Genomic DNA, 11,372 nt, shown 5'->3' on the forward strand with positions numbered 1-11,372 from the left:
CCGCACGCCGTTGCCTAGCCGCACCGCGCCGCCGCTCGCCGTTGCCGCCGCCGCGCCGCAGCCCCACCTCGCCAGAGCCGCCGCCCCGCCTCGCTAGAGGTAAAGCCGTCGTTGCCGCCGCTGTTTTTTTAGAAAAGACCGATCTAGTTTTTCTAGAAAAACCCTAGGTTCGTTTTTTTATAATAGATCGGTTTATTTTTTTCTCGGTTTAGTTTAATTAGCGGACGTTCGTCCGTACGTTCGTTTTAACGAACGGTGTTCACCCGTTAGCCGCAGACAGTGAATGTTCGTTCGTTAGCCTGTTCGTCAGTTTTCTTTTTCTCGGATTTTTCCGCGATTATTTTCGATCGCGATCTTTGATCCGATTTTCGTTTTAGTTTATCTTTTCGCTCGTTTATCGGAATCAGGCGATTCAAGCGCCTAGATCTTCGTATCGAAACCCTCTTTCTGTTTAACCAACTTGAACAAGATTTTGGTACTGTAAAATTTGACTTAGGTCCATATTAGTAATCGGATCTTGTTTCTTTCGCAGTTTGAGTTTCGTTGCTCCGTTTGATTTGATTCTTTTTGCAAACCGGAGTTCTTAAGTTGATCTTTCTGGTTAGATCTTCTTATTTGAGTTTTACCCGTGATTCTTGCTTGATTGCTTAAGTGTTCTATTGTTTATTTGCGAAGCGTGCTACTACGAGTCTCTAGGTTTTGCGGATCATCAGCAAGGCAAGTAACACATTGATCATACTCTTTTCATACCCAGTTTTTATGCATTAGCTCCAATCCTCAAATATTGCATGATTAGGATGTGTCTAACATGTGGGATGGGAAGTAGTTGATGAGGTAGAACCTATTGCCCTGTTATTATCAAACCCTTGGGAGTTACTTCTACGTAATGCTTATATTGCTATGCTATGCTCGTAGACGTGGTTTGGGCGAGTGAAATCCATGACATATGTGAGATTATTAATTAATGGCTCAACTTAAGGTGGCAACTTAAATACACATCCGGGTGGATTGTTCGTTGGGCACTTGGAGAATCCAGTGTTGTCCTAGGATATCCCGGAGTACACGTGTGATAATCCTATGGTCCGCCACCCAGGCTCAAAGGGAACTGCGATATTTCATGCTAGAAACTTCCATGTGCATCCACAAGCTATTATGGGCTCTAGCATAGTTGAGTAAGTTGCATGAAGCTCTTGAAGAGGTGGATCAGCAGGTAGAGGGATGTAGGTTGGTATGGTCTGCCCGGAGTAAGGAGTTAATGCTTCTGAAAGACTATGTCTCGGTCATCCGTTTCTCAAACACTCGGCAGTGCGAGAAATCCAACGAAGGAGATCGGGTCTTGTGGGGAAAAGTGCACAAACCTCTGTAGACTGTAAAAACTAATCATGGTTAGCCGTGTCCCCGGTTATGGACAAATCTTGAGTATCTAGTACTTGGATTATCATATGTATCTCATCACTCTAAATTAATATTGTTGGGTTGATAATTACTTTTAATTGGGATTGAGTTGGAGGAACCTTCTTGATGATGTTTCAACTGCCATGATAGTTAAATGAAATATATTCCTTTGTTGTAGGGAAAAATTGGCTTTTCACAAAAACTATAACCATAGAGCTTTCCACCAGCCAAATATGCATGTAGTGATAGCATTATTCTGTTCTTGCTCTATTGTGTTATATTGTCAGCATATTCCATGTGCTGACCCATTTTCGGGATACAACATATTATGTTGTAGACTTTTCAGACAAGGAGTAAGGTTCGTTAGGTCGTTGCCGTGTAACTCAGCTATGCCCTTGGAGTTGATGGACTCACTTTATATTCCAAGCCTTCCGCTATTATTGTATCAGATGGCCTTAAGCCATATTTATTGTAATAAGTTCTCTTTTGATACATTCGATGTAATAAGTGTGTGATTGCCACTTTGTTATAAATCCTCGAGTACTGTGTGTGTCGGCATTACCGATCCAGGGATGGCACTGAAGCACAGAGACTTGACAGTTTGAGGTTGGGTCGCTACAGAGGCGCTGAGGGATGGGTAATATTTTCCATGCTAGATGTCTTATTCCCAAGATGAGTGTTTATTCACTTGTCATTGCACGAGAGTAAGGCAAAGGTATTAGGGATGCTCAGTCCTGAAATGAAAAATGAATTTACTTTATGTTGTCAAATAATAAGTTCCTTGGAAAGTGTTGGTATGGAAGTCACCCGTGGATACGGTTAGCCATGGGAAGTGAAAGTATGGTGGAAAAAGAAATAAACTTAAGTTTCTGTTTGGGAACCGCCTATCATATATCTAGCATGGAAAGTGTTGGGAACTCTAATTCATTTTCGTTGGTGGGAAAAGTATGCCTCTCAAAATGTTTTTATCTCTCAATTTTCGCTTTGTGCTCTCGCACCTCTACAAATCCCTACTTCCCTCTGCGAAGGGCCCTTCATTTACTTTATGCAATTTTTATTTTTCGAATTTGAGTCTCCATCTTCTCTTATAAAGCACCAACTAGGGGGCACTATGATCGTACTTGAGCATTGGGTGTAGTTAATATGCGAGTGTGTATCATGAATGGATCAATGGTTGAGCATGATGGGCTAAGGATAGCTTATTTTAGCGTTGATATTTTGAAAGACATGGTTGCTTGTTGATATGCTTGAGTATTTAATTTATCATGTTAAAACTAGACTATTGCTTTGAACAATATAAAAGTCCAAATGTCCATGCTATAAAGAAAATAATATGAGATGACAAGTTAGGCAGCATTCCACATCAAAAATTCTGTTATTATCATTTACCTACTCATGGACGAGCAAGAATTAAGCTTGGGTATGCTGATACATCTCCAAGGTATCTATAATTTTTTATTGTTCCATGCTGTTACATTATCAATCTTGGATGTTTATAATCATTTTATAGTCATTTTATATCAGTTTTTGGTACTAACCTATTGACCTAGTGCCAAGTGCCAGTTTTTGTTTTTTCATGTTTTTTACACTGCAGGAAATCAATACCAAACGGAGTCCAAACGCAGCAAAACTTTTTGTGCATTTTTTTGGACTAGAAGACAACCAATGGGCCGAAGAAGCACTTGGGGGCTGCTCCTGGACATGCAGGCGCGCCCTGGTGGGTTGTGCCCACCTCGGGTGCCCCCCGGACCGCCTCTTTACTCTATAAATACCCCAATATTCCAAAAACCCTAGGAAAGTCGATGAAAATCAATTCCAGCCGCCACAGAGTCCAGAACCACCAGATCCAATCTAGATACCATCACGGAGGGGTTCACCACTTCCATTGGCGCCTCTCCGATGATGCATGAGTAGTTCTTTGTAGACCTTTGGGTCCATAGTTAGTAGCTAGATAGCTTCCTCTCTCTCGTTTAATTCTCAAAACAATGGCCTCTTGGAGATCCATATGATGTAACTCTTTTGCGGTGTGTTTGTTGGGATCGGATGAACTTTGAGTTTATGATCAGATCTATCTTTTTATCCATGAAAGTTATTTGAGTTTCTTTGATCTCTTATATGCACGATTTCTTATAGCCTCGTATTTCTTCTCCGATATTTGGGTTTTGTTTGTCCAACTTGATCTATTAATCTTGCAATGGGAAGAGGTGCTTTGTAGTTGGGTTGATCCAACGGTGCTTGATCCCGGTGACAGAAGGGGAACCGACACGTATGTATCGTTGCTACTAAGGATAAAACGATGGGGTCTATTTCTACATAAATAGATCTCGTCTACATCATGTCATCGTTCTTATTGCATTACTCCATTTCTCCGTGAACTGAATACACTAGATGCATGCTAGATAGCGGTCGATGTGTGGAGTAATAGTAGTAGATGCAGGCAGGACTCAGTCTACTAATCTTGTACGTGATGCCTATATAATGATCATTTCCTGGATATCATCATGAGTATCTGAAGTTCTATCAATTTCCCAACATTAATTTGTTCACCCACCGTTTGCTATTTTTCTTGAGAGAAGCCACCGGTGAAACCTATGGCCCCCGGGTCTCTTTCTCATATTATTTGCCTTTGCGATCTATTTTCCTTTGCCTTTATTTTCAGATCTATGAAACCAGAAATACCTTGCTGCAATTTATTCTTATTTATTTTATTTGGAGCTCGATCTATCAATCTACTACAATTTATTCACGTCTGTTTGCCAATTTCTAGCACCGTTACCCGAAAGGGATTGACAACCCCTTTAATATGTCGGGTTGCGAGTATTTGTTATTTATGTGTAGGTGCCTGAGGGAGTCCTGGATTAGGGGATCCCCGGGCGTCCGAGCTATGTGATGTGGGCCGGACTTGTGGGCCGTGAAGATATAAGATAGAAGGCTTCGCCCCATGTCCGGATGGACTCTCCTTGGCGTCGAAGGCAAGCTTGGCGTTCGGATATTGATAACCCACAAGTATAGGGGATCACAACAGTTTTCGAGGGTAGAGTATTCAACCCAAATTTATTGATTCGACACAAGGGGAGCCAAAGAATATTTTCATGTATTAACAGTTGAGTTGTCAATTCAACCGCACCTGACAGACTTAATATCTGCAGCAAAGTATTTAGTAGCAAAGTAATGTGGAAGTAACGGTAACAGTGGAAAAAGTAATATTATTGGTTTTGTAGTGATTGTGACAGTGGCAACAGAAATGTAACTAAGCAAAGATCAGTATGTGAAAAGCTCATAGGCAATGGATTAGTGATGGATAATTATGTGTGATGCGATTCCTCATGCAACAGTTATAACATAGGGTGACACAGAACTATCTCCAGTTCATCAATGTAATATAGGCATGTATTCTGAATATAGTCATACATGCTTATGGAAAAGAACATGGATGACATCTTTTGTCCTACCCTCCCGTGGCAGCGGGGTACTGTCGGATTTCGGGTTCCGGCAGACCCTTGAGGTTCGAACACTGGGGTGCGCGCGGAGATTTCGCCTCCTACCTACCTGCACCCCTCCGCCTCGTCAAGATCTAAACTAAGGAAAGAACAACACAAGAGACGCATGGTTTATACTGGTTCGGGCCACCTTTGTGGTGTAATACCCTACTCCAGTGTGTGGTGTGGTGGATTGCCTCTTGGGCTGATGATGATGGACAATACAAGGAAGAACAGCCTCGCGAGGGTCTGTTCTTGGTAGGGGTGATGAACTGCTGGGAGGAGCTCAGTCACCTTTCTCTCTCTCCCTCCGATCTTCTCTATCCTTCCAACCCTCCGGCCCAGCTCTTTTTTACCCAGCCTCCTTTGCTCTGTGGGTGGCTGGTCCTATTTATAGAGGCCCTGGTCCTCTTCCCAAATATCGAGCGGGAAGGGAGCCAACAGTGGCGGCCTAATTTGAAGGGGGACAGCTAGTATCAACTATCCTGACAAAAGTAGTCTTCGCCTGCGCAAAGCTCTGGTGATGACGCCGTCTTGGGCTCCACGGTGACCTCCGTCTCGTAGTCCTCCTGGTCTTGGTCTCGTTGCACCGAAATGGCAACCTTTGCCTGGTGCCTCGGTACTCCGCGGCTGCGCTTGCCCCCTTTGCACCAAAGAGGAAGGGAGGACACTGCGCGGGTTGGCACCCGCCTGGCGCCCCCGGTCGTCATGGCTTGCGTCACGGGCACCTCGTGAGGTACCCTGCCTTGATCTCTCCGCCTCCTCGTGAGCCAGCCTGACGAGGCCATGCTTGAGGAAGCTCCGCATCGTCCGCCCCGCGAGGCTTGGCCCCTCGCGAGGGTCTTGGGTTAGTGTTGGTGAAGATGGGCCGCGCTGGGCCCCCCTTTGAGCCACGCCGCAGGCCGCAGGCAGGCAAGTCTGGGGACCCCCGTTCCCAGAACGCCGACATTAGCCCCCGGGCCCAAGGCGCGCCCGGACTTGGCCGTGCAGGGAGGAGGAAGGGCAAGAGTGAAGCGTCGCGGGCCCTAACAGCGTGCGGCCTTGGGCGCCGCGTGGCAGTTGATTGAACATGGGCGTCTCCACTTCCCCATGGCGCCTCGGCAACTGCACGGATTGGATAAGTCCCTGCATGCAAAGCGGGTCATAATTTACCTGCGATCGTGGGGGCCGTTGGTTGGCCATCGCCAGTTATAAGTATGGACCGGCGCGCGCCCTTCCAGTTCATCCCTCCTTGCTTCTCCTTTTCTTCATGGCCCCGTCAAGGAGGTTCTCGGCCGCAGAGAAGGGGAAGGCTCACCAGGTCGAGCCCGCCTCTACCGCACCCAAGCGCGGCCGAGGGCGCCCTCATAAACATCCTGTGGCCACCACGGTGGCTTCCCGGGGCCATGGAGGCGATCTTCAGCACAGCGACAGGCGGATTGCTGCGGCCGGGGACCGCGCTCCGGCTGCGCGTCCCCCTAGGCCGCGCTTTCGCACCAGCACCCGGCTTCCACTTCCTCGCTTCCTCCTTGGCGAGCTCCTAGCCGGCGCCCCGGGCGGCCTCTGGCTCCAGGCTGACGGCTGCTGCAGCCGGGCCTCATGGGTCTCACTGGAGGTCTCCGTGGCAGGGAGCCTGTTCCTGGCCCGCGGTTGGCAGACGTTTGCCCGCGCGCGTGGCCTGAGCCATTGGTGCACCCTACACTTCAAGTTCGACGGCGATGCCACCCTCTACGTGAGGGTGTTTGGGGAAGATGGTCACCACGCAGGGTGTTGCCCCGAGGGTGACGACCGCGGCTGGGAACCCAGCTCCGGCGATGAGGGAGAGGGCAGCGCTCGCGCAGCCGGCGGCGCTCAGGGTTCCTCAAGCTTCTCCGATTCTTCTTCAGGCGGCGACTCTTCTAGCGGTGGCCACGGTCAGCCTCCACGCCGTCATATCTGCTTGGGAGGTGGCAACGTGTCCGCCCGCCATCGCGCCCTGGTGAAGCGCGAGAGGGAGTCTGCCTGAGCTCCAGAGGCAGCTCGGGCCTTCCCTGTGGGCCGGTGTGAGGCGAGCCGCACTGGATTTGTTCTTTCTTTTCCTTTTTCCTGCGTAACAAAGACAATAGTGTGGAGCCCCGCGGGGGCGTGTTTGGGTTATTGATGTTAATCATCGTTTTGCTTTCGTTACCGTACCTTCCAGCTACGTGCCCGAGCATGGATAGTTCCTGGCCCCGGCCGTGGGGGGGCGACCGACCCAGGCCCTTTGTTTGTGTCGCGGTGCCCGTGGGGCACGGACTGGAGGGGTGCTCCTGTAAGGGGTCCCAGGTCGCGAACTCTTTGAATGACTAGGATAGGAACACTCGCGAGGGCGCTCTGCTGCCCCCCTCGCGAGGCCTTGCGCAAGAGAAATTGAGGCAGGAGAGCGAAAAGTCGAAGAACCTCAAGCCAAAGACGGCAACAACTTCAATAAAACTTTGAATGAGAAGGAATAAGCCAACTGCGGAAAGCAAATGAAAAGCCGCGTCCGGCACCTAATCTAGTCTTCAATGTCTTCTCACCAGCGTGGAGCTAAGTGCTGCCACTGGGCGTGGGAGGAAGCCCCAGGGCCTGAGGCCGGCGCTCCTGAGACTCCGGGGTGTGTACAACCCCAACTCATTATTACGTGAGAGTGTCACGGGCGGCGAGCTTCACAGGCGTTGGCCTTCTTCACAGGCTCCGGGCCTTTTCCAAAATGCGATAGCTTCACAGGCATTCGCCTTCTTCACAGGCTCTAGGCCTTTTCCAAAACGCGATAGCTTCACAGGCATTCGCCTTCTTCACAGGCTCTGGGCCTTTTCCAAAACGCGATAGCTTCACATGCATTCGCCTTCTTCACAGGCTCTGGGCCTTTTCCAAAACGCGATAGCTTCACAGGCATTCTCCTTCTTGACAGGCTCTGGGCCTTTTCCAAAACGCGATAGCTTCACAGGCATTCGCCTTCTTCACAGGCTCTGGGCCTTTTCCAAAACGCGATAGCTTCACTGACATTCGCCTTCTTCACAGGCTATGGGCCTTTTCCAAAACGCGATAGCTTCACAGGCATTCGCCTTCTTCACAGGCTCTGGGCCTTTTCAGGGGTAGAACCTCTGGAGGTGCTAGATGTTCCATGCATTCTGGACTGGCACCCCCTCCTGAATCTCCAAGTGCGCGGAGCCGGGCCTGGAAACATGAACAACTTTGAACGGGCCCTCCCACATGGGAGAGAGCTTGTGCAGCCCCTCCCTGGAGAGAACCCGCCCGAGCACGAGGTCTCCTACCTCGAGAGTTCTGGGGCGGATGTTGCGGCAGTGATATCGCCGCAGTGCTTGTTGGTACCTCGCCGCTTGTAGCGCGGCTTCTCGGTGACGTTCCTCCCCCAGCATGAGGTACATCCCCCGCATGGCGTCCTGCTGCGCCTCGTCAAATGCCAGGACCCGCGCGGAGCGACGTCTGACCTCGTGAGGGAGGACCGCTTCGGCTCCGTAGACCAGGAAGAACGGGGTCTCTCCAGTCGGCTTGGTCGCGGTTGTGCGGATGGACCACAACACAGACTGAAGCTCGTCGTACCAACCTCTGCCGTAGGCCTCCAGCTTCTTATTGAACGTCCTGGTCTTGAGGCCCCTCAGGACCTCCGTGTTGGCTCGCTCGGCCTGGCCGTTGATTCGGGGGTGCGCCACCAAAGCGTAGCATATCTGCGTTCCAAGGTTAGCACAGTATGTTTTGAAGAGGTTACTGGTGAACTGCGAACCGTTGTCCGTGATGATGCGATTCGGCACCCTGAACCGGCTCATGATGCCCTTGATGAACTTGACCGCGGAACCCGCGGGAATGGTGCGGACAGCCTCTACTTCAACCCACTTGGTGAACTTGTCCACGATGACGTAGAGGTAGCGGTAGCCCCCAAGCGGCCGAGGAAACGGGCCCAAGATATCCAGCCCCCAGACTGCGAATGGCCACGAAGGGGGTATAGTCTGCAAGCCTCCTGCTGGCTGATGGATTTGCTTGGCGTGGAACTGGCAGGCCTCACAAGCTTTCACTAGTTCGACGGCGTCATTAAGCGCGGTGGGCCAATAAAACCCACTGCGGAACGCCTTGCCGACGAGGGTCCGTGATGATGAATGATGTCCACAATCTCCGCCGTGTATATCTTCCAGTAGTTCCTTCCCTTGCTCCCTGGAGATGCAGCGCAGGGATACATCGTTTGGCCGCTTCCGGCAGAGCTCTCCATCCTTGATGCAGTATGCCGTGGCCTGGCGTGCCACTCGCTCCGCTTCCTCCTCCTTCTCCGGAAGTGTCCCTTGCGTTAGGTAACTCCAGAGCTCCGCAATCCAACATCCCTCCTGAGGTTTCATCGTCAGGAGCAGACGTGCTCCTGAGGCCGGGCCATAGGCCGGAGCCCCTGAGGCAGGTGGCTGGGGGAGCTCCTCCCGGGGCTGAGCCGTGTTCGACAATGACGGCAGGGCTGATGGCTTGAAGAGCCGCTCCTCAAAAATGCCAGGCTCCTGAGGTAACCGCCTGGACGCCCGTTTGGCGATGTCGTCAGCCTCCTGATTGGTGCCACGGGGCACATGCTGCAACTCCAACCCCTAGAACTGCTTCTCCATCTTGCGGACCTCTGCTAGGTAGGCTTCCATGTGCTCATCCTTCGGCTCGTACACCTTGTTGGAGAAATTGACAAGGAGCTGTGAATCGCCCTTGATGGTGAGGCGTTTCACCCCAGGGCAGCCGCGGCCTTCAAGCCCGCTATTAAACCTTCATACTCCGCTATGTTGTTGGAGACCTTTTCACCTTGCTGGAAACAGAGCTGCACGGCGTAATAGAGCTTGTCCTGAGTGGGCGATATAAGCACCGCCCCAGCCCCAGCGCCATGCCTGGAGAACGCCCCATCGAAGTACATGACCCAGCCTTCTGGCGCCTCGCTTCCCGGGGACAGGGACCGATCCTCGTCGGCCTTGAGGCCTGGCGCTTCCGTCCATTCTGCCACAAAATCCGCCAACGTTGCTCCCTTGATGACTCTGGTCGTGCTGAATTCGAGCTGAAACGCTTGCAGTTCTATGTTCCACTCAGCGACCCTTCCAGCTGAATTAGGGCTCCTGAGCACTCTCTCCGGGGGGTATGATGAGACGACCTTGATGGGGTGACCCTGAAAATAGTGCCACAGCTTGCGTGAGGCCACCAGTAGCACGAGGAGGAGTTTTTGAGGCATGGGGTACCATGCCCTTGCATCCCGCAACACTGTGCTGACGAAGTACACTGGGTGCTCAACGAGGTGGAGTGCGTCAGTGCTGGTGACTCCCTTCGGAGACCGTGGCGCCTCTTGAGGCAATGAGGCCTCCTGAGACTGGCCATCTAGAAGAGGGGCCTCTTCCTCCTCTGGCGCGCCCCTTTGCGGCGGCTGATCCTCCTCAGCCGCAGCGGCGGTTTCTGTAAGCCTTCCTTGTCCCTGTTCTGCCTTGTTCTGGGCTGCTGCCGCGGTTTTGATTCGGTGCTCCTCTCTGACTGCCACCAAGGCTGCGCTGGCGGAGTAGGGAGTGGCGGCGAGGTAGAGCACCAGGGGCTCTTGAGGGCGCGGAGCCACCATGACCGGTGGGCTGGTCAGGTATCTCTTGAGATCCTGGAACGCCTTGTCGGCCTCTTCAGTCCACTCGAAGGGCCCCTTTTTCTTCATTAGCTGGAAGAAGGGCAGTGCTCGTTCCCCCAACTTGGAGATGAAGCGCCCTAGTGCGGTCACGCGCCCCGTGAGTTTCTGCATTTCTCTGAGGGTCTTTGGCAGGCTCATGTCTTCCACCGCCTTGACCTTCTCCGGGTTAGCCTCGATGCCACGGTGGGACATGAGGAAACCCAAGAGCTTTCCCGAGGGGACTCCGAACACACACTTCTCTGGGTTGAGCCGTAGGTTCACGGCGTTGAGGCTCGCGAAGGTTTCCTCCAAGTCTTGTATCAAGGTCCTGGCCTCCTGAGACTTTACCACAATGTCATCGACTTAAGCTTCAACATTCTTCCCGAGCTGCGGGCCCAAGGTGATGTGCATCAGCCGCTGGAAGGTCGCCCCTGCGTTACGCAGTCCGAATGGCATGCATGTGTAGCAGTACACCCCACACGGGGTTAGGAAGGCTGTCTTCTCGACGTCTTCTACCGCCATCTTGATCTAGTGATACCCAGAGAAGGCATCCAAGAAGCATAACAGGTCACATTCCGCAGTGGAATCGACGATCTGGTCGATGCGGGGGAGCGGGAACGGATCTTGCGGGCATGCTTTGTTGAGGTTGGTGAAGTCGACACACATGCGCTCCTTCCCTCCCTTCTTTGGCACAACGACAGGGTTGGCCAACCAATCCGGGTATCGGACCTCGCGAATGACCCCAGCGGCTTCTAATTTGCGGGTCTCTTGGACGATGAAGGCCTGCTTTTCTGTGGACTGCCGCCTTGCCTTCTGCTTCACAGGGCGCATGTTGGGGCACACGTTGAGGTGATGCTCGATTACACTCCTAGGGATCCCTGCCAATTGGTCAGGCTCCCAAG

Source organism: Triticum dicoccoides, chromosome 7A (genome assembly GCF_002162155.2).
Source record: "Triticum dicoccoides isolate Atlit2015 ecotype Zavitan chromosome 7A, WEW_v2.0, whole genome shotgun sequence".
NCBI classification, from domain to species: Eukaryota; Viridiplantae; Streptophyta; class Magnoliopsida; order Poales; family Poaceae; genus Triticum; species Triticum dicoccoides.